Source organism: Saccopteryx bilineata, chromosome 4 (genome assembly GCF_036850765.1).
Source record: "Saccopteryx bilineata isolate mSacBil1 chromosome 4, mSacBil1_pri_phased_curated, whole genome shotgun sequence".
Taxonomy (NCBI): Eukaryota; Metazoa; Chordata; class Mammalia; order Chiroptera; family Emballonuridae; genus Saccopteryx; species Saccopteryx bilineata.
The window spans coordinates 145,040,557-145,067,235 of NC_089493.1; the positions used below are offsets into that span (position 1 = coordinate 145,040,557).

The window sequence follows — 26,679 nt, forward strand, 5'->3', positions numbered from 1 at the left end:
TAGTTGGCTTTCTGTTTATTTTGTTATCAGTTTCTCTTGCTGAGCAAAAACTTCTTAGTCTGATGTAGTCCCATTCATTAATTTTTGCCTTCACTTCTCTTGCCATTGGAGTCAAATTCATAAAATGCTCTTTAAAACCCAGGTCCATGATTTTAGTACCTATGTCTTCTTCTATGTACTTAATTGTTTCAGGTCTTATGTTTAGATCTTTGATCCATTTTGAGTTAATTTTAGGACACGGGGACAAACTGTAGTCCAGTTTCATTCTTTTGCATGTGGCTTTCCAGTTTTCCCAGCACCATTTATTGAAGAGGCTTTATTTTCTCCATTGTGTGTTGTTGGCCCCTTTATCAAAAATTATTTGACTATATATATGTGGTTTTATTTCTGGACTTTCTATTCTGTTCCATTGGTCTGAGTGCCTATTTTTCTGCCAATACCATGCTGTTTTGATTGTCGTGGCCCTATAATAGAGTTTGAAGTCAGGTATTGTAATGCCCCCAGCTTCATTCTTTTTCTTTAGGATTGCTTTGGCTATTCAGGGTTTTTTATAGTTCCATATAAATCTGATGATTTTTTGCTCTATTTCTTTAAAAAACGTTATTGGAAGTTTGATGGGAATTGCATTGAATTTGTATATTGCTTTGGGTAATATAGCCATCTTGATTATATTTATTCTTCCTAGCCAAGAACAAGGTATATTCTTCCATCTCATTATATCTTTTTCAATTTCCCTTAACAATGGTTTATAGTTTTCATTATATAAGTCCTTTACATTCTTTGTTATGTTTATTCCTAAGTATTTTATTTTTTTTGTTGCAATCGTGAAGGGGATTATTCTTTTGAGTTCCTTCTCAGTTGTTTCATTGTTGGCATATAGAAAGGCTATTGACTTCTGAATGTTAATTTTGTATCCTGCGACCTTACTGTATTGGCTTATTGTTTCTAGTAGTCTTTTTGTGGATTCTTTGGGGTTTTCGATGTATAGGATCATATCATCTGCAAAAAGTGATACCTTTACTTCTTCTTTTCCGATATGGATGCCTTTTATTTCTTTGTCTTGTCTGATTGCTGTGGCGAGAACCTCTAGTACCACATTAAATAAGAGTGGAGAGAGTGGACAACCCTGTCTTGTTCCTGATTTAAGGGGGAAAGCCTTCAGTTTAGTGCCATTTAATATGATGTTAGCTGATGGTTTATCATATATGGCCTTTATCATGTTGAGATATTTTCCTTCTATACCCATTTTGTTGAGAGTCTTAAACATAAAGTTGTGTTGTATTTTATCGAAAGCCTTTTCTGCATCTATTGATAAAATCATGTGGTTTTTGTTCTTTGTTTTGTTGATATGGTGTATTACGTTAACCGTTTTACGTATGTTGAACCATCCTTGAGATTCTGGGATGAATCCCACTTGATCATGATGTATTATTTTTTTAATATGTTGTTGTATTCGATTTGCTAGTATTTTGTTTAGTATTTTAGCATCTGTATTCATTAGAGATATTGGTCTGTAGTTTTCTTTTTTTGTGCCATCCTTGCCTGGTTTTGGTATGAGGGTTATGTTGGCCTCATAAAATGTGTTTGGAAGTATTGCTTCTTCTTCAATTTTTTGGAAGACTTTGAGTAGAATAGGAACCAAGTCTTCTTTGAATGTTTGATAAAATTCGCTGGTATAGCCGTCAGGGCCTGGACTTTTATTTTTGGGGAGGTTTTTAATGGTTTTTTCTATTTCTTCTCTACTGATAGGTCTGTTTAGGCTTTCTGCTTCTTCTTGACTAAGTCTAGGAAGGTTGTATTGTTCTAGGAATTTATCCATTTCTTCTAGCTTGTTGAATTTAGTGGCATAAAGTTTTTCATAGTATTCTACAATAATTCTTTGTATATCTACGGTGTCTGTGGTGATTTCTCCTCTTTCATTTTGGATTTTGTTTATATGAGTTCTTTCTCTTTTTTCCTTGGTAAGTCTTGCCAAGGGTTTGTCAATTTTATTGATCTTTTCAAAGAACCAGCTCCTTGTTCTATTAATTTTTTCTATAGTTTTTCTGTTCTCTAATTCATTTATTTCTGCTCTGATTTTTATTATCTCCTTTCTTCGGCTGGTTTTGGGTTGTCTTTGTTCTTCTTTTTCTAGTTCCTTAAAGTGGGAAGTTAAGTGGTTCACTTGGGCTCTCTCTTGTTTGTTCATATATGCCTGAAGTGATATGAACTTCCCTCTTATCACTGCTTTTGCTGCATCCCATAGATTCTGATATGTCGTATTGTCATTTTCATTAGTCTGTATAAATCTTTTGATCTCTGCACTTATTTCTTCTTTGACCCATTCATTTTTAAAAGTATGTTGTTTAGTTTCCACATTTTTGTGGGATTTTTTTCCTCTTTTTTGCAGTTGAATTCTAGTTTCAAGGCTTTATGATCAGAAAATATGCTTGGTACAACTTCAATTTTTCTGAATTTGCTGATGTTGTTTTTGTGGCCCAACATATGGTCAATTCTTGAGAATGATCCATGTACACTGGAGAAAAATGTATACTCAGTCACTTTGGGATGAAATGTCCTGTAGATGTCTATCATATCCAGGTGCTCTAGTGTTTTGTTTAAGGCCACTATGTCTTTGTTGATTCTCTGTTTGGATGACCAATCTAGAGCCGTCAGCGGTGTATTGAGGTCTCCAAGTATGATTGTATTTTTGTCAGTTTTTGTTTTAAGGTCAATAAGTAGCTGTCTTATATATTTTGGTGCTCCTTGGTTTGGTGCATATATATTAAGAATTGTTATGTCTTCTTGATTCAGTGTCCCCTTAGCCATTATGAAATGGCCATTTTTATCTCTGAGTACTTTTCCTGTCTTGTAGTCAGCATTATCTGATATGACTATTGCTACACCTGCTTTTTTTTGGATGTTATTTGCTTGGAGTATTGTTTTCCAGCCTTTCACTTTGAATTTGTTTTTATCCTTGTTACTTAGATGAGTTTCCTGTAGGCAGCATATAGTTGGATTTTCTTTTTTAATCCATTCTGCTACTCTGTGCCTTTTTATTGGTGAGTTTAATCCGTTTACATTTAGTGTAATTATTGATACTTGTGAGTTCCCTATTGCCATTTTATATCTTGCTTTCTGTTAGTTTTGTGTCTTGTTTGATCCTTCTCTTTCATTTTTCTATCTTTTGTTTTTATTTGGTTGTATTCCATACATCTTTCCTCTGTTGCTATCTTTTTTATCTCATGTGCTTCTGTGGTGGTTTTTTCAATGGTGGTTACCTTTGAGTAATGAAAAGGGTCCCTACCCTGTTCATTGTAGCAAACTATTTTGTGAGTACTTTTGCACTCCATCGTCCTTTGCTACTGTTAATCTCCATCTTCTCCCCCTCTTTCTTTTTGTTGTTGTCACAATTTAAATTTGGTTTTATTGTGTTCTTCTTGGAGCTTTTACTTGTGGCTCTGTTTTTTTTGTTGTTGTTGTTCTTTGTATCTGATTGGAGAACCCCCTTTAGTAATTCCTGGAGTGGGGGTTTTCTGATGATAAATTCCCTCATCTTTTCTGTATCTGTGAATGTTTTTATTTCTCCTTCATATTTGAAGGATAGCTTTGATGGGTATAGTATTCGTGGCTGAAAGTTTCTCTCTTTCAGGACTTTAAATATTGGGGTCCACTCTCTTCTAGCTTGTAGAGTTTCTGCTGGGAAATCTGATGATAATCTAATGGGCCTTCCTTTATATGTTGTATTCTTCTTTTCCCTGGCTGCCTTGAGAATTTTTTCTTTGCTGTTGGTTTGTGTCAATTTCATTATGATATGCCTTGGAGTAGGTTTGTTGGGGTTAAGAAAACTCGGTGTTCTGTTTGCTTCTTGAATTTGAGGCTTTAGTTCTTTCCACAGGCTTGGGAAGTTCTCATCTATTATTTGTTTGAGTATGTTCTCCATTCCATTTTCTCTCTCTTCTCCCTCTGATATACCTATTATTCTTATGTTATTCTTTTTGATGGAGTCAAATAATTCTTGTAGGGCTATCTCATTTTTTTTAATTTTTGAGTCTCTTTCTTCTTCTCTCTGTTGTGCCTCAAGTTGCTTGTCTTCTATTTCACAAATCCTCTCTTCTATCTGACCTGTTCTATTAGCTAAGCTTGTTACTTCGTTTTTCAGCTCGTGAATTGAGTTTTTCATCTCTGTTGATTTGTTTTTATAGTTTCAATTTCTTTGGACATATATTCTTTGTGTTCATTGAGTTGTTTTCTGAGCTCCCTAAATTGCCTTTCTGTGTTTTCTTGTATATCTCGGAGGATTTTTAGGATTTCTATCTTGAATTCTCTGTCATTTAGCTCCAAAGTTTCCAATATATTAAATTTTTTCTCCATAGATTTTTCCTCATCTAGCTGTGTTACCTCTCTTTCTTTTGTATCCATGATATTCGATTTTCTCTTCCTTAATGGCATCTGAGGGTGGTTTTGTTGATAGTATTAATGAGATTTAATAAAGAATAAAAAGTTAAAAAAAATAAAAAATCAAAAAGAGTTGTTTTTTTTTTTAAAAAATTAATAATGAAATAAAGAAAAATAAAATAATAATTTTTTAAAAAAGGAAATTATTCCCCCCCTCCTTTTTTCCTCTCCTCTCCCTTTTTTCTTGAGAAAATCTTGTGGTGAACTGTGAATTATAACAAACAATGCCTGTGATGGAGGTCCTGAATTGGGGAAAAGTAATAAAGGGGCAAAAAAAAAAAGAAAAAAAAAGGAAAAAAAAGGGGGGGCGGTATGGACCCACAAAAAGCAAATAAGGAAAAAATTTGGGTCAAGAATAAAATGATTTGCTTTTAGGTGTTGGTGTTGTCTAAGAGTTATGATGAGAGGAATAAGAGAACAGAAAAATGGGGGGACAAATTAAAAAAATACTATTGTATTTAGTGGAACAAGAACTAGATAAAATGGAGAGCCAGGGATGGGAGCACTGCTAGTGAGTTAAAAAGGTGAAGTAAAAAACCCCCAAAATGCCACAAACATAAGTTTGAGTCCCAGATAAGATAATTTGTTTGTTATTGAGGTTTGAATGAGAGGAGATGTAAAGGAGAAAGGAAGAAACTAATATAGAGGGAGAAAAGAAAGAGAGAGAGAGAGAAAAAAAGAGGGAACCAGTAAAAGAAGAAAAAAGAAAGGAGAGAGAGAGAGTTAAGGGGTTTGGAGTGCAACCCTCAGAGAGAAAGGAAGAGGAGAAAAAAGATAATGGGAGATGTAACACTTATGGGTAGTGTAGTTCAAGGAGAGGAGAGAGTAAGACCGGCAGAGAGTTAATCGGCCAAATTGGAGGAGGAAAAAAAGTATCAAGAATGAAGATAAGAGAAACAAACGAACAAATATAATAAAATGGGATAGGTTATAAAGTCTGCAGATTATTCTTGATTTTGAGAGGTTATCTTCTTGTTTTTTCTTTTCTCTCCCTCTTCCTGGTCGGTGACTCTGTACCCCGGGTTCTGCCCCTTTGGCACGCTCAGGTAGAGGTTTGCAGTTGATAAGTCTCTATGGCAATGTCATGTATTGTGCTTTAGTCTCGTTGGGAGTCAAGGCTCATTAGCTTTCATAGGCTCCGACAGTGAGAGAGTCCATGTTCCTGGAGCCTTTCTCCTAGTCTTTCCTTCCTCAATTAGTAGCCTGATAATCCAGCTATGGGGTTGTTGCTGCCTCTGCCTGGATAGTAAGAGGTTCAAAGAGCTGGCAACTCCCCACTCTATTTCCACTCAGCACAGGGCTCTGGGTAAGGCTCAGTCAGTCAGAGCTGCTAGCATAATCAGGCGGGCTTTCCACCCACTCAAAGACCTCTGGCTCTGCCACTCTGTCTGGTAACACAGGCGGGCACCCACTTCCGGGGTGCTTGGAGGAAACTCTCATTCACTATCTGCGCGCGCAGACCAGGATATCCGGCTAGTAGTCTCACGCTCTGAGTGAAACCCCCAACCGCATGGAAATTTGCAGCGCTGGAATTCGCTCTCGCTCTGTCCCCGTGCGCGGCTTTTGCAAGGTGCTGGGGCGGCCCGAGATTCCGCTTTTGCCCACACAAAGGCCCCTGACTCTGCCCCTCTGTGCGATAACACGGGCACGCCCTGCCGAGGCACTCGGAGGAATCGCTCACTACCTATCTGCGCGCGCACACCAGGATATGAGGCCGGCCGCGTTTCCCTGAGTGAAACCCTCACCAGCACGGAAAATTTCCACCGTTGGAATTAGTTCTCGCTCCCTCCCGTGCGCGGCTTTCCCAGGGCGCTGGGGCTGCCCAGAGATTCTGCTTTCGGCCCACAGAAAGGCCTCTGACCCTGCCTCTCTGTGGGGCAACACGGACACCCACTTCTGGGGCTTAGGAAGAGATCTCTCGCCCACTAACTGCGCACCAACCAGGAGAACGGGTAAAATGGCTGCCCCGCTTGTCTTTCTTTGTTTGGGTTTGGCGCGAGTGTTAGCTTGTATTGCCCGGCTTGCCACAGGAACAGTTTTTCCTCCGCTAGGATCTCCGTGCCACAGCCTGGTTCGGCCTTTGTGCACGGCCTGGATCTATTCACTCCCTTTGCCCGCCTCAGTTTCTATATTCACAGTTACCAGAGAAAGCCGCCCTGTTTAGGTTAGTGAGGAAGGCGGAGCATTTCTTACTCCCTATTTCCTTCAGGATTTGGTTATATATTTAGCCAATTTTTCACTCGACCATACCTTCGTGTGTATTGTGAAGCATCTGGAGGCTCCAAGTATAGGTTTTTCTGTTTCTGGTTGAAGATCTTGTTGAGTTTTGGGGGAGATTTATCGGTATCGCTTCCTACTCCGCCATTACTCTGACGTCATCCAAGATATATTTTTAAATTTATTTTGTTGTTTTATTTGTTGTTGCTGATTGTTTTTAGTTCAGAGACATGGAATATTTCAAAACTATTTATAGAGTATTTCAACCTTAGAAAAAATTTTCATTACTCTCAGGAAAATAGTCAAACTAATGGCAAGAAGCAGAAAATAAAATGAACAATTACAGTAGTTCCATCTTATTTATTGTTTTTGCTTTCTGCAGGTTTAGTTACCCGCAGTCAACTTTGATCCAAAAATATTAAATGAACAATTCCAGAAATAAATAATTCATAAGTTTTAAGTTATGCACCATTCTGAGTAGCATGATGGAAGCTTGTGCAGTTCCTGCTTGGTACCACCTGAGATCAAATCATCCCTTTATCTTAAGATGACCAACTTTTAGGCCTGACCTGTGGTGGCGCAGTGGACCTGGAAATGCTGAGGTCACCGGTTCAAAACCCTGGGCTTGCCTTGTCAAGGCACATAGGGGAGTTGATGCTTCCAGCTCCTCCCCCCTCTCTCTCTCTCTCTCTCTCTCTCGTCTCTCTCCCTCTCTGTCTCTCTCTCTCCCTCTCTCTCTCTCCTCTCTAAAAATGAATAAATAAAAAAATTTAAAAAAATTTAGAAAAAAAAAAAAAAGATGACCAACTTTTTTTACAATGAAAAGGACAAAAATAAATTGAAAAAAACAATATCATAAATAAAAAAACCCATAAATCATTTTATTCATTGCAACAATATTACACTATAATATGATAAATGCATAATAAAATATAATATTTTATATTGTAATTATGCTTACATGCTTATTAATTTTTTATAATAACTGTAAGAAAAAAATACTCATTTAGATACAAATTCGTCATATCACATGCAATGGATCAACTCTGAATTTATCGAATACGGATATTTACAGATTAATCTTCCAATATTAAAAAGGAGGACATGTAGGAGGACACTTTTCGAGGGAGGACAGAACTTACAAAGGAAGGACTGTCCTCCCTAAAGGAGAACAATTAGTCACCTTACTTTATCTCCACAGTATGTCTCCTCCCTACCCATTAGCACCTTATTAATCATTTCCATTTTCAAATGAGCTGTCACAGTATCACCATGCTTGTGTTCAAGTCACCCTGATTTTACTTAATAGTGGCCCCAAAGCACAAGGGGAAGTGATGCTGGCAATTCAGATATGCCAAAGAGAAGCTATAAGTGCTTCTGTTAAGAGGATAAGTATGTATCTATAGGAAAAAACATAGACATATAGGATTCAGTACTACCCATGGTTTCAGGCACCCATTGGGTGACTTGGAATACATCTTTCTGAATAAGTGAGAACCAGTGTACCTACAACATACACTAACAGATTTTATATATCCATTTCACATGTTCAGAAAAAAATATATTTTAAGTAATTCATCTTCACCCTAAGGATCTTCTGAGTGGTGTTACCTTATGTGGATTTATAATATATCTAAGAAAGAAAAAAAAGAAAGAAAGAAAGAAAGAAAGAAAGAAAGAAAGAAAGAAAGAAAGAAAGAAAGAAAGAAAGAAAGAAAGAGGAAGGAAGGAAGGAAGGAAGGAAGGAAGGAAGGAAGGAAGGAAGGAAGGAAGGAAGGAAGGAGGGAAGGAGGGAAGGAGGGAAGGAAAAGGAAAGGGAAGGAGAGAGGGAAGGAGGGAGGGAAGGAGGGAGGGAGGGAGGAAGTAGAGAGAGAGAGGCAGAGAAGAAAGAAAGAAGTAGTGGGGGAGAATTACCAGGATTCTCTATTAGAGATACCCTTAATGGACCTAGCTCCCCAAGAACAATGTAGAAAAGGCAGTTTGACATAATTAATATATTCTGAACTTTCTCCACTGAATGGCTACTTTCTGGAGTAAGCATAAGAGGCCCATGTGAGAGAACTGTGACGCTGCCTCTGGAATTTTTCTTCCTCACTTTAGAAGTTGTTTCTGCAAAAGGAGTACTAAGTCCTTCTCCTCCTTCATCCAAAAAGGACTATTTCACCAGAGTAGCCCTGCCAAAGCCTTTTAGAGTGTGGTGTATTCTGCCTCTTCAATTTAACCTAGATTTCTGAGCCAGTAGTTCTGAGGCAGACACAATAATTTACCTTTTCAGTAAGTTTCCAGATAATGCTGATGCTGCTGGTTTGGGATCCTGACCTTCCGGAAGCTCTGAAAGCCCAAAGGCAAGGCAGGAAATCTGGGAGTAGAGTCAGGTTTTGTTGTTGTTGTTTTAAAGAGATAGGAGTATAGACAAAGCCAAGATGTAACATGTTTATGGAATACATTGGCACCCCATAAATACTGAATAGATGAATGGGTGATAAATGAGTGACACTTTTTGTGTGTGTAAAAGTGTCAATGAATTGCATGTAAATTATGCTTCAATAAAGTTTTCATTTTTAAATCAAAGAAAGTTATCACTCCAAAGAGCCTAGTTTCAATGTGAGAATGCAGATAATAATGGAAGTCAGAGGAGAGAGAAGTTTAAGACAAATAAACAGATGCTGGAAAAAGCCATAAAGTCTATGAATTATAATGGATCTGTATTGTTGGCAAGAAGAACAAAAAGAGCTATAACCTAGCTTGGAAACTCCTCCTTCTAGCTCTGTGATGAATGAGGTCTGGGTTGCCTCCAGTTTATGTTTAGGAAGCCCTAGGGGTCTCTTGTATTTCAACATGTGAACAGAGTGCTCAGGCAGCCTCCTATGGCTTCCAATCACTGGGTCCTGGAGGTAACAGAGGTGCTAACAATTTCTCAACTTAAGATGGGAGTATAGATATGAATTGATGATGCTTGTATTTGTGAGGAGTTGAAACTGATAGAAAGGTATACTACAGTCATAACTATAGGATTGACAACCTTAAAGAGCTTTAAGGAAAGTCATCACAAATAGAGGGACCTATATACCCCCAGAAGTCACTAACCACACAACTTTTGCAAAGTAGATTACATCAGATTTGCATCTGGCTTTGGCCAATGGCTCAGTGGACAGATCACTGGCCTGGTGTATGGACATCCTGGGTTTTATTCCAGGTCAGGGCACACAGGAGAAACAACCATCTGCTTCTCTCACTCTCCTTCTCTCTCTCTCCCATCTCTCTTTTGTTCCCTCCCACAGCCAGTGGCTCAATTGGTTCAAACGTGGCCCTGGGAACTGAGGATAGCTCAGTTTGTTCTAGCATCAGCATAAGCATCAGACACTGAGGTAAAATGAGAGTCCGAGCATCAGCCTCTGGTGCTAAAAATGGGCCATTTGGTTCAAACAATGGCCCCATATGGGGGTTGCTGGGTGGATCCTTGTTGGGGTGCATACAGGAGTCTGCCTCACTATCTACCCTCCTCTTACCTAAAAAATTAATAATAATAAAATAAATAAAATTTCAAAAATATTTGCATCTGGTGAGGGCTCAGAATGTGGCCAACCTATGTCCCTGGAGTCACCATAGATAGAAATTCACCTTGTGAGATACAAAACTGAAAGTTACAAATGAACAAAACAAGAAAAACAAAAACTCACAGACACAGACAACAATATGGTGGATCCTAGAAGGAGGGGTAGTAAAGGATAAAGGGGGCTAAATACACTGCTTACAAAAAGTAAGGGATATTTCAAAATGAATATGAAGCTACAAAATATCCCCTAATTTTTGTGATCAGTGAATGGTGAACTTAAGATGACTTCGAGTGATGGGCATACAATGCAATATATGGATCATGTATTACAGAAATATACACCTGAAACCTATATCATCTTATTAACAATGTCTCCCCAATATATTTAATACAAAATAAAAATATTTTACATCACCTCCATCTTAAAATAGAAATTTAAAATAATAAAATTAAATAATATTAAAAATTCAATGAAAGGGAGACAGGGTAGTTAACAGTTAATATGTTTCTCCAAAATATCACAGTCTTCTTAAAAAACATCACATGAAAATAGATCTTTCTTCTTTGGAGTGCTAACTTGAACATATTTTCTTTCTGCCAAAAAAAAAATGCTCATGTGTATCAACTTATTCCAGGAGCTTGGTCAGCAATTTTTAGGCTATGAGAAAAGACATCCCATGTTGACCACAACAACTTGCAAGAACAGACATGGATTTCTAATTTAATCACACCAAAATAGTGGTCAGTGTCAGAGAACTCTCACTATTTCACAATGGAGGTGATAATATTTTAAAAATTACTTTATAAACTGGGTCAATCAAAAAAACTAACATGTTTCCATTTCAAGTAATAATAACACTACAGCCTGCTCCTTTATGAGATATGGTTCTTTCAAACTGTCTTTAAAAAGTTCATTATTAAAAATGACACAAGTGCCTAACCGGGCAGTGGTACAGTGGATAGAGCCTTGCACTAGGACACAGAGGACCCAGGTTCGAAACCCAGAGGTTGCCAGCTTTAGCGCAGGTTCATCTGGTTTGAGCAAGGCTCACCAGCTAGAGTCCAAGGTCGCCGGCTTGAGCAAAGGGTCACTCAGTCTGCTGAAGCCCCCCCAGTCAAGGAACATATAAGAAAGCAATCAATGAACAACTAAAGTGCCGCAACAAAGAATTGATGCCTTTCATCTCTCTCTCCCTTCCTGTCTGTCTGTCTCTATCTGTCCCTCTCTCTGTCTGTCCATCTCTGTCACAAAAAAAAATGACACAAGTGAACTCCAAAAAAAGGTTTTTACATAAAAATATAACTATAATCTCTGTGTCACAATAAATATATGGGAATGTAGTCTTATGCACCGCAGATCTTAAATGTAAATCACATAACTTGGATTTCTGGGTTTCTTTGAATAAAGGTATTTCATAAATATAAAACAAAATAATAAAAATAAAACCTATATATTATTTAAATTTTTTACACGTGTCATAGGTTATGCATATTCTTTCCTCACAGGCAGGTTCCCAGACTCTAGTGTGCATAACGGTCCACAAGAGTGCTTGTTCAAGTGCAGCTTCATGGCCCTACCCCCTTCACATTCTGCTTTAGTATGTCAAAGACAGAGCCTCATTCCCTGGTGATTCTGATGCAGGTGGTATCATCATTACACTTGAGTAACACTGCTCCAGCCTCTGATGGTCTGTTTAAAGAGAGACGTATTCCCAAAGCTTTCACCCTGGAGCCTCAGATAAGTTAAAGTACATATGAGACAACATTATGGGGACCTAGACAAATGGGGATCAAAAGGACAAAATAGATCCAGTCTAAACCAAGGAAACACTTTAAAAATGTTTTCTTTTGGATGATTCAAATAGTTATATTAATACAAAACTCAAGTCATGTAACTGTGCCTTCTTTGAGTATTCAAGCAGGACAATTACTAATAATAACTCCTCGATTACTAAGCAAGGCATAAATGCAAGGCAGCCTGAAGAATCTGTGTGGTTATTACCATGTTCTTTTCTGGTCACAAATACTGTTGGTGTGCAATTACTACAATGTGACACCTTATATAAGCCGGAAATCATGTCTTCACTTTAAGCATTGTAAATCAATAAAATTACATTGTAGCCAATGACAACCCATACAATTTTGCCCGTTTGATGCCCCATTATTACAACAGCACTTCCCTTGCTTTGGAAAGCATTCCTCTTCCTTAAGAGCATTACAGAAAGTTTCCCTCTGCTTGGTTTTCTTGCATCCAAGATGTATTTATAGACAGCTGAATAATGTCATACAAATTGTTCTCACAAATATTTCTTGCTATTTTGCAGTATTGGTATTCATTCCTAGGCTATAATGTAAAATTTCCAAGTTATATTTTTTCCTCCAATATGTTTTCTTGCTGTTACAAAAAGGTGATGAAGTTGATAACTGCATTCCTGAATTAAATGTGTAATGTTAAACACAAAATTATGCAATATTTAACTTGTTAAAACTTCAATCCTATGTCATTATTTGCAGATGACATGATACTCTATATTAAAAAAACTTAAGTATCCCACCAAAAAAATTACTAGAATTGATAACTGAATTCAATAAAACATCAAGATACAAAATCAGTATCCAGAAATCAGTTGCATTTTTATACACAAATAATAATCTATCAGAAAGGGAAACTAAGAAAACAATCTCATTTACAATTGCATCAAAAAATAAAATAAAGCCTGACCAGGTGGTGGCACCATGGATAGAGCATCGACAGGGACACTGAAGACCTAAGTTCAAAGCTCTGAGGTCACCGATGTCAGCGCATGCTCATCCTGCATGAATAAAGGCTCACCAGCTTGCCTGCAGGGTCTCAGGCTTGAGCATGAAATCATAGACATCACATGGTTACTGGCTTGAGCACAAAGATAGTTAGCTTGAAGCCCAAGGTCACTGCTTTGAACCCAAGGTCACTGGCTTAAGCCAGGGGTCACTGGCTCAGCTGGCGCCCCCCAGTCAAAGCACATATGAGAAAGCAATCAAAGAACAACTGAAGTGATGTAATTATGAGTTGATACTTCTCATCTCTTTTTCCCTTCCTGTCTGTTCCTCTCTCTCTTTCTCTCTTTGTCTCACTAAAAATAAATAAATAAATAATAAAACACCTAGGAGAAACTTAATCAAGAAATAAAAGACCTATACTTAGAAAATTATAAGACACTGAAGAAAAAAATACACATAAATAGAAACATCGCCTGTGCTAATGATAGTAAGAATTAACATTATTTAAATGTACATACTACCCAAAGCATTGTATAGATTCAATACAATTCTTATCAAAATACCAATGGCATATTTTACAGAACTATAACCAATAATCCATAAACTTATACAGAATCACAAAAGACCCCAAATGGCCAGTGTAATCTTGAGAAAGAAGAACAAAATTGGATATATCATGCTACCTGATACCAAAATATACTACAAGGTTATAGTCATTAAAATAGTAGGGTATTGGCATAAAAGTAGACATATAGATAAATAGAACAGAATAGACAGCATAGAAATAAACCCACACCATTATGGTCAATTAATTTTGACAAAGGAGGTAAGAACACACAATGGGTTAGAAACAGTCTATTCAATAAATGCAATTGGAAAAATTGAAAAACTACATGCAAAAAAATGCAACTAGACCACCTTCTTAAACCACATTCAAGAATAAACCCAAAATGGTTAAAGATTTAAAAGACTCAAAACAATAAAAATCCTAGAAGAAAAAATAAGCAGTAAACTTTCTGACATTTTTTGTCAGAAATGGAAAGAGAAATGAAGGAAAAATAAGCAAACTGGACCACATCAAACTAAAATGTTTTGCACAGCCATGGGAATGATCAATTAGACAAAAAGACAACCTACTGAATTAGAGAACATATTCTCCAATGATATACATGATGAAGGGTTAATATCTAAAATTTATGAAGAACTCAACACCAAAAGAACAAGCAATCCTATTTAAAAATGGGCAGAGGACTTGAATAGACACTTCTCCAAAGAGGACATACAGATAGATGGCCAACAGACATATGAAAAGATGCTCAACATCACTAATCATCAGAGAAATGCAAATTACAAACACAACATCACCTCACACCTGGAGAATAGCTATCATCAATAAATCAACAAACAACAAATGCGGACAAAGATGTGGGTTGTGGGAGGATCTTGGACACTGTTGGTGGGAATACAGAATGCTATAGAAAACAGCATGTAATCCTTTCAAAAAAATTAAAATAGAACAGCCTTATGACCAAGCAATTTCACTTCTGGGTACATATCTGAAGAAACTTCAAACAGTAATTCACAAGAATATATGAACACCTTTGTTCAGGGCAGTGTTATTTACAAGTCTAGATTCAGTAGCAGCCTAAATGTCCATCAGTAGATGAGTGGATAAAGAAGAGTGGTACACATATACGATGGAATATTATTCAGCCATAAAAAGAATGAAATCTTATCATTTGCAACAGCACAGATGGACCTAATGGGTGTTATATTAAGTGAAATAAGTCAGACAGAAGAAGACAAATACCATATGATTTTATTTATATGTGACATCTAAGGAGCAAAATAAACAAATAGTAACAGACTCATAGGTACAGAGATCAGATTGATGACTGCCAGAATGGAGAGAAATTGGGAGCAGGGTGGAAAAGCTAAAGGGATTAATATGTACAAATTGATTGTTACAAAATTAACATGGGGGTGTCACACACAGCATGGGGAATAAAATAAAAAAAATTGTAATAATTATCTGTGGTGCCAGGTGGGTACTTGAAATAATGGGAAGACCACTGTGTAAAGTATATAATTTTCTGACTGCTATGATGTACAGCTGATACTAATATAAAATAATACTGAATGTAAACTGTACTTGAAAAACAAAATTAAATAAAACAAACAAACAAACAAAATCCTTCCCACCAATTATATAAATATAAAATGTCTACAAGAATAAAATTAGCCTGACCAGGTGGTGGCGCAGTGGATAGAACATCGAACTGGGATGCAGAAGGACCTAGGTTCAAAACCCCAAGGTCGCCAGCTTGAATGCAGGCTCATCTGGCTTGAGCAAAAAGCTCACCAGCTTGGACCCAAAGTCACTGGCTCGAGCAAGGGGTTACTCAGTCTGTTGAAGGCCCGCGGTCAAGGCACATATGAGAAAGCAATCAATGAACAACTAAGGTGTTGCAACGAAAAACTGATGATTGATGCTTCTCCTCTCTCTCCGTTCCTGTCTGTCTGTCCCTCTCTATCCCTCTCTCTGACTCTCCCTCTGTCCCTGTTAAAAAAAAAAAAGAATAAAATTAGGGAGATTGTCTTCTGTAGGATATTAGGAAATCTAAAACCTTCCAAGATATCTCCTCTGGGTTTCAACCTATTGAAAACATACAAACACTAGACTCATTTGTTCAATGTAGATCAATGTGCTAGTTTTATTCATGTCATGGCAGGTGTCCCCACCTCCATCCCTAGCCTCGAAAAAAGAAAGGAATAAAACCCAGGCTTCTAATTGAAGGATGCAGCATAAAACAACCTCAGACAAAACGACTTTAATTCCTTCTGGCCCAATTAAAAACAGAGCAGTGGGCACTGAAGGCATGCCTTACCCACCCACCTGGAAGTGTAAGTTGAAACAAACCAACAGCAGGCATCTCACTGAGTTTCCAGCTGGCACCACTTGGAGACTGGTGGTTCAAGGCAAGTCACTAAAGAGGCTGACATTAAAGAAAATGAGCTTGGAGTGGTGCTACACCTTTTGTTGATGAATGTGACAGTCAGCAAAGCTTGGGTTAGGCTGCAATAACAAACAACTTCAAAATCTCAGAGATTTAAAGGTGTTTTTTTTTTCTTTCTCATACTATTAGTCAAACATGAGTTGGGAGGGTAGCTCTGTTCAGTGTAGTCAATCAGAGATCTTGCTGACAAAGGTTCCTTCTTAGCATATACTCCTGTGACCTCTGTGGCTGAAGACCTCACAACCTTGAGAGAATGCTTAGCTGGAAAATAATACAGTTCACTTCTCCCTATGATACACTGGACAGAATTTGTCAAATGGTTTATTGAAACTTCTAAGAGACAGAGAAGTAAAATCCTCCCATAAACTAAAGAACTGTAAACACTAGAGTGTGTGTCACAATGGGGAGTGCATGTAACGATGGGGAGTAGCATTTTAATTTTTTATATTTTTTTTAGGGAGAGAGAGAGTGATAGACTGAGACAGACAGGAAGGGAGAGAGATGAGAAGCATCAATTCATAGTTTTGGCACCTTAGCTGTTTACTGATTACTTTAAAATATGTGCCTTGAACAAGGGGCTGCAGCTGAGCCAGTGACCCATTGCTCAAGCTAGCAACCTTGGGCTCAAGCCAGCAATTTTGGTCTTCAAGCCAGTGGGCTTTGTTTTGGACTCAAGCCAGTGACCATGGGGTCATGTCTATGATCCCATGCTCAACCATGACCCTGTGCTCAAGCTGGTGAGTCTGACTGACCTCAAGCCAGCAACCTTGGGGTTTTGAACCTGGGTCTTCAGCATTCCAGGCTAATGCTCTATCCACTACACCATTGCCTGGTCAGGTAGCATTTTAAAAACACCACTCATTTCATTTTATCTCTAGGTATCTCACAACCTTGACCACTCACATTTTAATTGCCCATTTTCTCCTGCCTCCTCTAATGTCCTATTTTTATAATCTTAGCAAGCATTCAAAAGGCACTTTTATAAAAATGTATGTAAGAAAACCCAACTATTCTCTCTGTTCCTTCCACATTCTTTTCTGCTATGATATTACCAATGAAATTAACAATTCTTCCTCCCATGAGGACAAGGAAAGAAGCAGAGAAGAGCTCATTCCAACCCTCTTTGGGTCTTTTGTGGAAATATAAGGACTCTTTTCCATGAAAGCATATGGAGGAAGACTAAAGACATACCCAATAATTTCATAGCCTCAGATTTGGGGACTGTTCGTAATCCTGAACCCTAGATGTCATAAAGCAAGATTTTAACTCCCATAATGTAAAATAATATATTGAAAAAAATATTTACTATACAATTAGTAACCTAAATGTAGTGTCCATAATATAAAAAGTGCCTATAATCAATAAAAGACTAAAATGAAATATGTATGAACAATAAACTTATAAAACATGATTAGTCTTACACATAATTAAAGAAAGTCCTGATTATCTTGCGGATAAAATTAAAAAATTTTTTTCATTTTTTAAAATTTTATTTAGAAAATTAAATTTAATGGGGTGACATTGATCAATAAGAGTACATAGCCCTGGCTGGTTGGCTCAGTGGTAGAGCATCGGCCTGGCGTGCAGGAGTCCCGGGTTCGATTCCTGGCCAGGGCACACAGGAGAAGCACCCATCTGCTTCTCCACCCCTCCCTCTCTTCTTCCTCTCTGTCTCTCTCTTCCTCTCCCTCAGCCAAGGCTCCATTGGAGCAAAAAGTTGGCCCAGGCACTGAGGATGGTTCCATGGCCTCTGCCTCAGGCGCTAGAATGGCTCTGGTTGCAACAGCGCAACGCCCCAGATGGGCAGAGCATTGCCCCCTGGTGGGCATGCCGGGTGGATCCCGGTCGGGCGCATGTGGGAGTCTGTCTGACTGCCTCCCAGTTTCCAACTTCAGAAAAAAAAAAAAGAGTACATAGGTTTCAGGTAAACATTTCTATACTATTTGACCTGTTGATTATGTTATACACTCATCCCCCAAAGTCAAATCATTTTCCGTCACTGTGTATTTGTTCCTCTTTGCTCCTTCCCCCCACCCCCTCCCCCACATCCCTCTTCTCCTGGTAACCACTTCACTTTTATCTATGTCCATGAGTCTCAGTTTTATATCCTACCTATGTGTGAAATTATATAGTTCTTAGATTTTTCTGATTTACTTATTTCACTTGTATAATGTACTCAAGGTCCATCCATGTTGTTGTAAATGGCAATATCATACATATCATCATTTCCTATGTCTGAGTAGTATTACATTGTATATATGTACCACATTTTTATCCAATACTCTATCGAGAAACATTTTGGTTGTTTCCATGCCTTAGCCACTGTGAATAATGCTGCAATGAACATGGGGGTGCATGTGTCTTTATGTATCAATATTTGAAAAAAAAAATTTTTTTAATAAATTTTTATTAATGGTAATGGGATGACATTAATAAATCAGGGTACATATATTCAAAGAAAACATGTCTAGGTTATTTTGTCATTAAATTATGTTGCATACCACTCGCCCAAAGTCAGATTGTCCTCCGCCACCCTCTATCTAGTTCTCTGTGCCCCTCCCCCTCCCCCTAACTCTCTCCCTCCCTCCCTCCCTCCCATGTTCTCCCTCCCCCCACCCCTGGTAACCACCACACTCTTGTCCATGTCTCTTAGTCTCGTTTTTATGTTCCACCAATGTATGGAATCATGTAGTTCTTGTTTTTTTCTGATTTACTTATTTCACTCCGTATAATGTTATCCAGATCCCACCATTTTGCTGTAAATGATCTGATGTCATCATTTCTTATGGCTGAGTAGTATTCCATAGTGTATATGTGCCACATCTTCTTTATCCAGTCTTCTATTAAAGGGCTTTTTGGTTGTTTCCACGTCTTGGCCACTGTGAACAGTGCTGCAATGAACATGGGGCTACATGTGTCTTCACATATCAATGTTTCTGACGTTTTCGGGTATATACCCAGTAGAGGGATTGCTGGGTCATAAGGTAGTTCTATTTGCAGTTTTTTGAGGAACCACCATACTTTCCTCCATAATGGTTGTACTACTTTACAGTCCCACCAACAGTGAATGAGGGTTCCTTTTTCTCCACAGCCTCTCCAACATTTGCTATTAACCATCTTGTTGATAATAGCTAATCTAACAGGCGTGAGGTGGTATCTCATTGTAGTTTTGATTTGCATTTCTCTAATAACTAATGAAGCTGAGCATCTTTTCATATATCTGTTGGCCATTTGTATCTCTTCCTGGGAGAAGTGTCTGTTCATGTCCTCTTCCCATTTTTTTATGGGATTGTTTGTTTGTTTGTTGTTGAGTTTTATGAGTTCTTTGTAAATTTTGGACATTAGGCCCTTATCTGAGCTGTCGTTTGAAAATATCAGTTCCCAAATAGTTGGCTGTCTGTTTATTTTGATATCAGTTTCTCTTGCTGAGCAAAAACTTTTTATTCTGATGTAGTCCCATTCATTTATCTTTGCCTTCACTTCTCTTGCCATTGGAGTCAAGTTCATAAAATGTTCTTTAAAACCCAGGTCCATGATTTTAGTACCTATGTCTTCTTCTATGTACTTTATTGTTTCAGGTCTTATATTTAGGTCTTTGATCCATTTTGAATTAATTTTAGTACACGGGGACAGGCTGTAGTCGAGTTTCATTCTTTTGCATGTGGCTTTCCAGTTTTCCCAACACCATTTGTTGAAGAGGCTTTCTTTTCTCCATTGTGTGTTGTTGGCCCCTTTATCAAAGATTATTTGACCATATATATGTGGTTTTATTTCTGGGCTTTCTATTCTGTTCCATTGGTCTGAGTGTCTATTTTTCTGCCAATACCATGCTGTTTTGATTATCGTGGCCCTATAATATAGTTTAAAGTCAGGTATTGTAATGCCCCCAGCTTCATTCTTTTTCCTTAGGATTGTTTTGGCTATTCGGGGTTTTTTATAGTTCCACATAAATCTGATGATTTTTTGTTACATTTCTTTAAAAAATCTCATAGGAATTTTGATGGGAATTGCATTAAATTTGTATATTGCTTTGGGTAATATGGCCATTTTGATTATATTTATTCTTCCTATCCAAGAACAAGGAATATTTTTCCATCTCATTGTATCTTTTTCTTTCTTTTCTTTTTTTAAATATTTTATTTATTGATTTTTTTTAGAGAGAGAGGAGTGAGAGAGAGAGACAGAGAAAGAGAGAGAAGGGGGAGGAGCAGGAAGCATCAACTCCCATATGTGCCTTGACCAGGCAAGCCCAAGGTTTCGAACCGGCGACCTCAGTGTTCCAGGTCAACGCTTTATCCCACTGCGCCACCACAGGTCAGGCCTCATTGTATCTTTTTCGATTTCCCTTAACAATGCTTTGTAATTTTCATTATATAGGTCCTTTACATTCTTTGTTATGTTTATTCCTAGGTATTTTATTTTTTTGGTTGCAATCGTGAAGGGGATTATTTTTTTGAGTTCGTTTTCTAATATTTCATTGTTGGCATATAGAAAGGCTATGGACTTTTGTATGTTAATTTTGTATCCTGCGACCTTACTGTATTGGTTTATTGTTTCTAATAATCTTTTTGTGGAGTCCTTCGGGTTTTCGATGTATAGGATCATATCATCAGCAAAAAGTGATACCTTTACTTCTTCTTTTCCGATATGGATGCTTTTTATTTCTTTGTCTTGTCTGATTGCTCTGGCCAGAACTTCTAGCACCACGTTAAATAAGAGTGGAGAGAGTGGACAACCCTGTCTTGTTCCTGATTTAAGGTAGAAAGTCCTCAGTTTTATGCCGTTTAATAGGATGTTGGCTGATGGTTTATCATATATGGCCTTTATCATGTTGAGATATTTTCCTTCTATACCCATTTTGTTGAGAGTCTTAAATATAAAATTGTCTTGTATTTTATCGAAAGCCTTTTCTGCATCTATTGATAAGATCATGTGGTTTTTGTTTTTTGTTTTGTTGATATGGTGTATTACGTTAACCGTTTTATGTATGTTGAACCATCCTTGAGATTCTGGGATGAATCCCACTTGATCATGATGTATTATTTTTTTAATATGTTGTTGTATTCGGTTTGCCAGTATTTTGTTTAGTATTTTAGCATCTGTATTCATTAGAGATATGGGTCTGTAGTTTCCTTTCTTTGTGCCATCCTTGCCAGGTTTTGGTATGAGGGTTATGTTGGCCTCATAAAATGTGTTTGGAAGTATTGCTTCTTCTTCAATTTTTTGGAAGACTTTGAGTAGAATAGGAACCAAGTCTTCTTTGAATGTTTGATAGAATTCACTAGTATAGCCGTCAGGGCCTGGACTTTTATTTTTGGGGAGGCTTTTAATAGTTTTTTCTATTTCCTCCCTGCTGATTGGTCTGTTTAGGCTATCTGCTTCTTCATGAGTCAGTCTAGGAAGGTTGTATTGTTCTAGGAATTTATCCATTTCTTCTAGATTGTTGTATTTGGTGGCATATAATTTTTCATAGTATTCTACAATAATTCTTTGTATATCTATGATGTCTGTGGTGATCTCTCCTCTTTCATTTTGGATTTTATTTATTTGAGTCCTGTGCCTTTTTTCCTTGGTGAGTCTTGCCAAGGGTTTGTCAATTTTGTTGATCTTTTCAAAGAACCAGCTCCTTGTTTTATTGATTTTTTCTATAGTTTTTCTGTTCTCTATTTCATTTACTTCTGCTCTGATTTTTATTATCTCCTTTCTTCGGCTGGTTTTGGGTTGTCTTTGTTCTTCTTTTTCTAGTTCCTTAAGGTGTGAAGTTAAGTGGTTTACTTCGGCTCTCTCTTGTTTGTTCATATAGGCCTGAAGTGATATGAACTTTCCTCTTATTACTGCTTTTGCTGCATCCCAGAGATTCTGATATGTCGTATTTTCATTTTCATTAGTCTGTATATATCTTTTGATCTCTGCACTTATTTCTTCTTTGACCCATTCATTTTTTAGAAGTATGTTGTTTAGTTTCCACATTTTTGTGGGTTTTTCCCCCTCTTTTTTGCAGTTGAATTCAGTTTCAAGGCTTTATGATCAGAAAATATGCTTGGTACAATTTCAATTTTTCTAAATTTGCTGATATTGTCTTTGTGGCCCAACATATGGTCAATTCTTGAGAATGTTCCATGTACACTAGAGAAAAATGTATACTCTGTCGCTTTGGGATGAAGTGTCCTGTAGATGTCTATCATATCCAGGTGTTCTAGTATTTCGTTTAAGGCCACTATATCTTTATTGATTCTCTGTTTGGATGACCGATCTAGAGCCGTCAGCGGTGTATTGAGGTCTCCAAGTATGATTGTATTTTTGTTAGTTTTTGTTTTAAGGTCAATAAGTAGCTGTCTTATATATTTTGGTGCTCCTTGGTTTGGTGCATATATATTAAGGATTGTTATGTCTTCTTGATTCAACTTCCCCTTAATCATTATGAAATGACCATTTTTGTCTCTGAGTACTTTTTCTGTCTTGTAGTCAGCATTATTAGATATGAGTATTGCTACACCTGCTTTTTTTTTGGGTGTTGTTTGCTTGGAGTATTGTTTTCCAGCCTTTCACTTTGAATTTATTTTTATCCCTGTTGCTTAGATGTGTTTCTTGTAGGCAGCATATAGTTGGATTTTCTTTTTTAATCCATTCTGCTACTCTGTGTCTTTTTATTGGTAAGTTTAATCCATTTACATTTAGTGTAATTATTGACACTTGTGGGTTCCCTACTGCCATTTTATAAATTTCTTTCTGTTAGTTTTGTATCTTGTTTGATTCTTCTCTTTTGTTTTTCTATCATTTCTTTTTGTTTGTTTGTGTTCCATACTTCTTTCCTCTGTTGCTACCTATTTTAAGTCAAGTGTTTTTGTGGTGGTTTTTTCAAGGGTGTTTACTATTAAGTAATGAAAAGGGTACCTACCATATTCATTGTAGTACCCTATCTTATGAGTATTTCTGCACTTCATCGTCATTTGCTACTGATAATCTCCATCCTCTCCCCCCTTTTTTTCCTTTGTTGTCACAGTTTAAGTTTGGTTTTATTGTGTTCTTGGTGGAGCTGTTACTTGTGGTGTTGTTTTCTTTTGTTCTTTGAATCTGGTTGGAAAACCCTCTTTAGTATTTCCTGGAGTGGGGGCTTTCTGCTGATAAATTCTCTCATCTTTTCTGTATTTGTGAATGTTTTTATATCTCCTTCGTACTTGAAGGATAGCTTTGATGGGTATAGTATTCTTGGCTGAAAGTTTCTCTCTTTCAGGGCTTTAAATATTGGGGTCCACTCTCTTCTAGCTTGTAGAGTTTCCGCTGAGAAATCTGATGATAATCTAATAGGCCTTCCTTTATATGTTGTACTCTTCTTTTCCCTGGCTGCCTTGAGAATTTTTTCTTTGTCATTGGTTTGTGTCATCTTTATTATGATGTGCCTTGGAGTGGGTTTGTTGGGGTTAAGAAAACTCGGTGTTCTCTTTGCTTCTTGAATTTGAGGCTTTAGTTCTTTCCACAGGCTTGGGAAGTTCTCGTCTATTATTTGTTTGAGTATATTCTCCATTCCATTTTCTATCTCTTCTCCCTCTGATATACCTATTATTCTTATGTTATTCTTTCTGATGGAGTCAGACAATTCCTGTAGGGCTTTCTCATTTTTTATTATTTTTGAGTCTCTTTCTTCTTCTCTCTGTTGTGCCTCAAGTTGTTTGTCTTCTATTTCACTAATCCTATCTTCAATCTGGGCTGTTCTGTTAGCTAAGCTTGTTACCTCGTTTTTCAGCTCGTGTATTGAGTTTTTCATTTCTGTTTGATTTGTTTTTATAGTTTCAATTTCCTTGGTAATATATTCTTTGTGTTCATTGAGTTGTTTTCTGATCTCCCTATATTGCCTCTCTGTGTTTTCTTGTATATCTCTGAGTATTTTTAAGATTTCTATTTTAAATTCTCTGTCATTTAGCTCCAAGGCTTCCAATATGTTAAGTCTTTTCTCCATAGATTTTTCCACATCTATTTGTGTTACGTCTCTTTCTTTTGTATCCATAATATTTGATTTCCTCTTTCTTATTGGCATCTGAGGGTGGTCTTGTTGATAGCACTAATTAGAATTAATAAAGAGTAAAAAGTAAACAAACAAAAAAAAGGTAAAACACCCCACAAAAAAAAAACAGTAATAATTTATTATTTCCCCCTTTTTTCTTTCTTCTCTTTCCCTCCTCTCCCCTCCTCAGGGAAATATCGTGATGACCTGTGAATTATATTATGCTAAATGGAACAAAAACTGCCTATAATTGAGGGCCTGATTTGGGGTGAAGAGTTCAAGGGGCAAAAAAAGGGAGTAGGGACCTACTAAATGCAAAAAAAAAAAAAAAAAAAAGAAAATCTTAGATAAGCATAAGATGATTCGCTTGTAAGTGATGGTCGACTAAGAGATATAATGAGAGGGATAAGAGGGAACCAGAAAAAAGGAGGAAAAAAAAAGAATAATAAAGAAGAAAAAAATAAAAATAATAAGTAAAAATCTGTTGTATTAAGTGGAGCAAAGACTAAATACAATGGAGACCTTGGGTTGGGAGGAATGCTAGTGAGTTAAAAAGCAACGTAAAAAGTACCCAAAATGCCACAAAAATAAACAAACAAGAAGAAAACAAAAGCAAAAAAGAAAAGTAAAGCCAAAAAAAAAACCTTGAGTCCCAAATTAACTAATTTGTTCGTGATTGAGGATTAAATGGGAGGAAAGTAAAACGAGAAAAGAAAAAACAAATAGAAAGGAAAAAATAAGAAAAAGAGAGAAATGAAGGAAGAAAAAAAAAGGAAGAGAAAAAAACAAAATAAAGCAAAACAAAAAAAAATAAAAGAGGAGAGAGTGAGAGTTAAGTGTTTTGGAGTATAACCTTAAAGGAGGGTGAGGATGAAGAAGAGAAATAAAATGTAACACTCATGGGTAGTGTAGTTCAAGAAAAGGGAAGCATAAGATGGGCAGAGAATAGAAGGACCGAGGTGGAGGAAATAGAAATAATAATAATAAAGGCAATAAGATAGAAGAAACAAACAACAACAACAACAAAATTAGTGGAACAAGTTGTAAAGTCTGTGGATTTTTCTTGATTTTGAGAGGTTAACTTCTTCCTTTTTCTTTTCTCTCCCTCTTCCTGGTCGGTGACTCTGTACCCCAGGCTCTGCCCCTGTGTCACACTTAGGTAGGGATTTGCAGTTGATGGGATTCTATGGAAATGTCATATAATTGGTTTTAGTCTTGCTGGTAGTCAAGGCTTGTTGGTGTTTGCAGGGTCCAACGATGAGAGAGTTTGCTTTCCTGGAGTCTCTCTCCTAGTCCCCCCCTTCCTGAATTAGCAGCCTGGTGATCCAGCTATAAGGCTGCAACTGCTTCTGCCTGGGGAGTAAGAGGCTCAAAGAGCTGGGAAATCCCCACTCTATCCCCCTCAGCGCAAGGCTTTGGGAAAGGCTCTGGCAGTCAGAGCCTCCAGTGTAATCAGGCGGCGGTAGGAGTCAATTGTTGTCAAGGTGACTGTTTAGCGCCTAGCATTCAGTTGGACCACTCAACCCAGGCTTTCCACACTTTGTAGCCTGTTTTGGCCTGGAAGAAGAGGCACTAGTTTCTGCTTGCGACTAGTATAGTATAGATCTTATTATCTGCCAAGTCCCTCTTGTTAGCGTTTATCCCTGAATATGGAGGCTCTATCAATCAGAAGTTGCCCCCGCCCCTTTAGCGAGAGGCACTAAAAAATATCACACCTCTTGTCTTGGATCGCTGAACTGAGAGAGATCTTATCAATTAGAACCCGTGGGTGCGCAGATTTCATGGGTTAAGCTAATTTCAGTGATTGGGCTGCAGTTGTGCTCCCGAAGGTATTTCAGGCTGCCTGAGCGCCCCTCCCCAACACTTGATTGTTAGCTTGAATGGCTGGGTGAGGTGCCCCGCCCACGGAGAGAATCTCCCAAGTAGGGAAGACTGCCCTGGCGCCTCTCCCGCTCGCCCCGCTGCTGGCGGCTGGGGCGCACTGGGCGCAGGATAATGGGGCACCCTGGGTATGCGGGCCAGTAGGGCACTCTGGGCGCGTGGAATGCCCAGGGCATGCGCGCGAATGGGGTGCTCCGGGCACCGGTGCCTGGGGTCTCCCACTCGTAGTGCGCGGGCCGCTGGGAACGTTAGCGGTGCTCGCTCTGCAACCAGACCGGGCTTGCGCCGGCGTCTGCTCGCCACTCCCGAGTGTGGGCTGACTCACCACAGGCGCACTCCCTCGCGGCTTGAATGAACGTCCCTGCGGTAGCTTCCTCTACACCCTCGTTTCTCAGATTCAAGTGATAACAGTCCTTTCGCTTTCAGTTTGTGTGGAACTCCGGAATGCTCCGAGGATAAATTTTTCTGTTTCTAGTTGATAAATTTGTTGTGATTTTGGGGAGATCTGTCGGACGCGCTGCTCACGGCTCCATTTCCATGACATCACTCGAAAAAATTTTAATTAAAGGTTGATATCAAGTAGTGGCCAGAAGATGAATAAATTGTCAATACACAAACTAAAACAAGGATCTTGGAGAGCAACTTGTCAGTGGTGGTCAAACTTTAAATTTGAATGCTTTATATGACACAAAGACCTCTACCTCTAGGAATCTGTCCTACAGGATGACTTGCACAAATACCTTCAGGGTCATAGTGTGGTACTTTTTTTTTTAAGTGAAAAGAAGGAAGATAGACTCCTGCATCCACCC

At 37.9% G+C, this 26,679-nt stretch overlaps 1 protein-coding gene across 1 annotated transcript in view; it reads right to left on the minus strand.

Moving 5' to 3' along the window:
- POU6F2 (POU class 6 homeobox 2) overlaps positions 1-26,679 on the minus strand; it is a 602,035-nt gene that overhangs the window by 495,452 nt on the left and 79,904 nt on the right.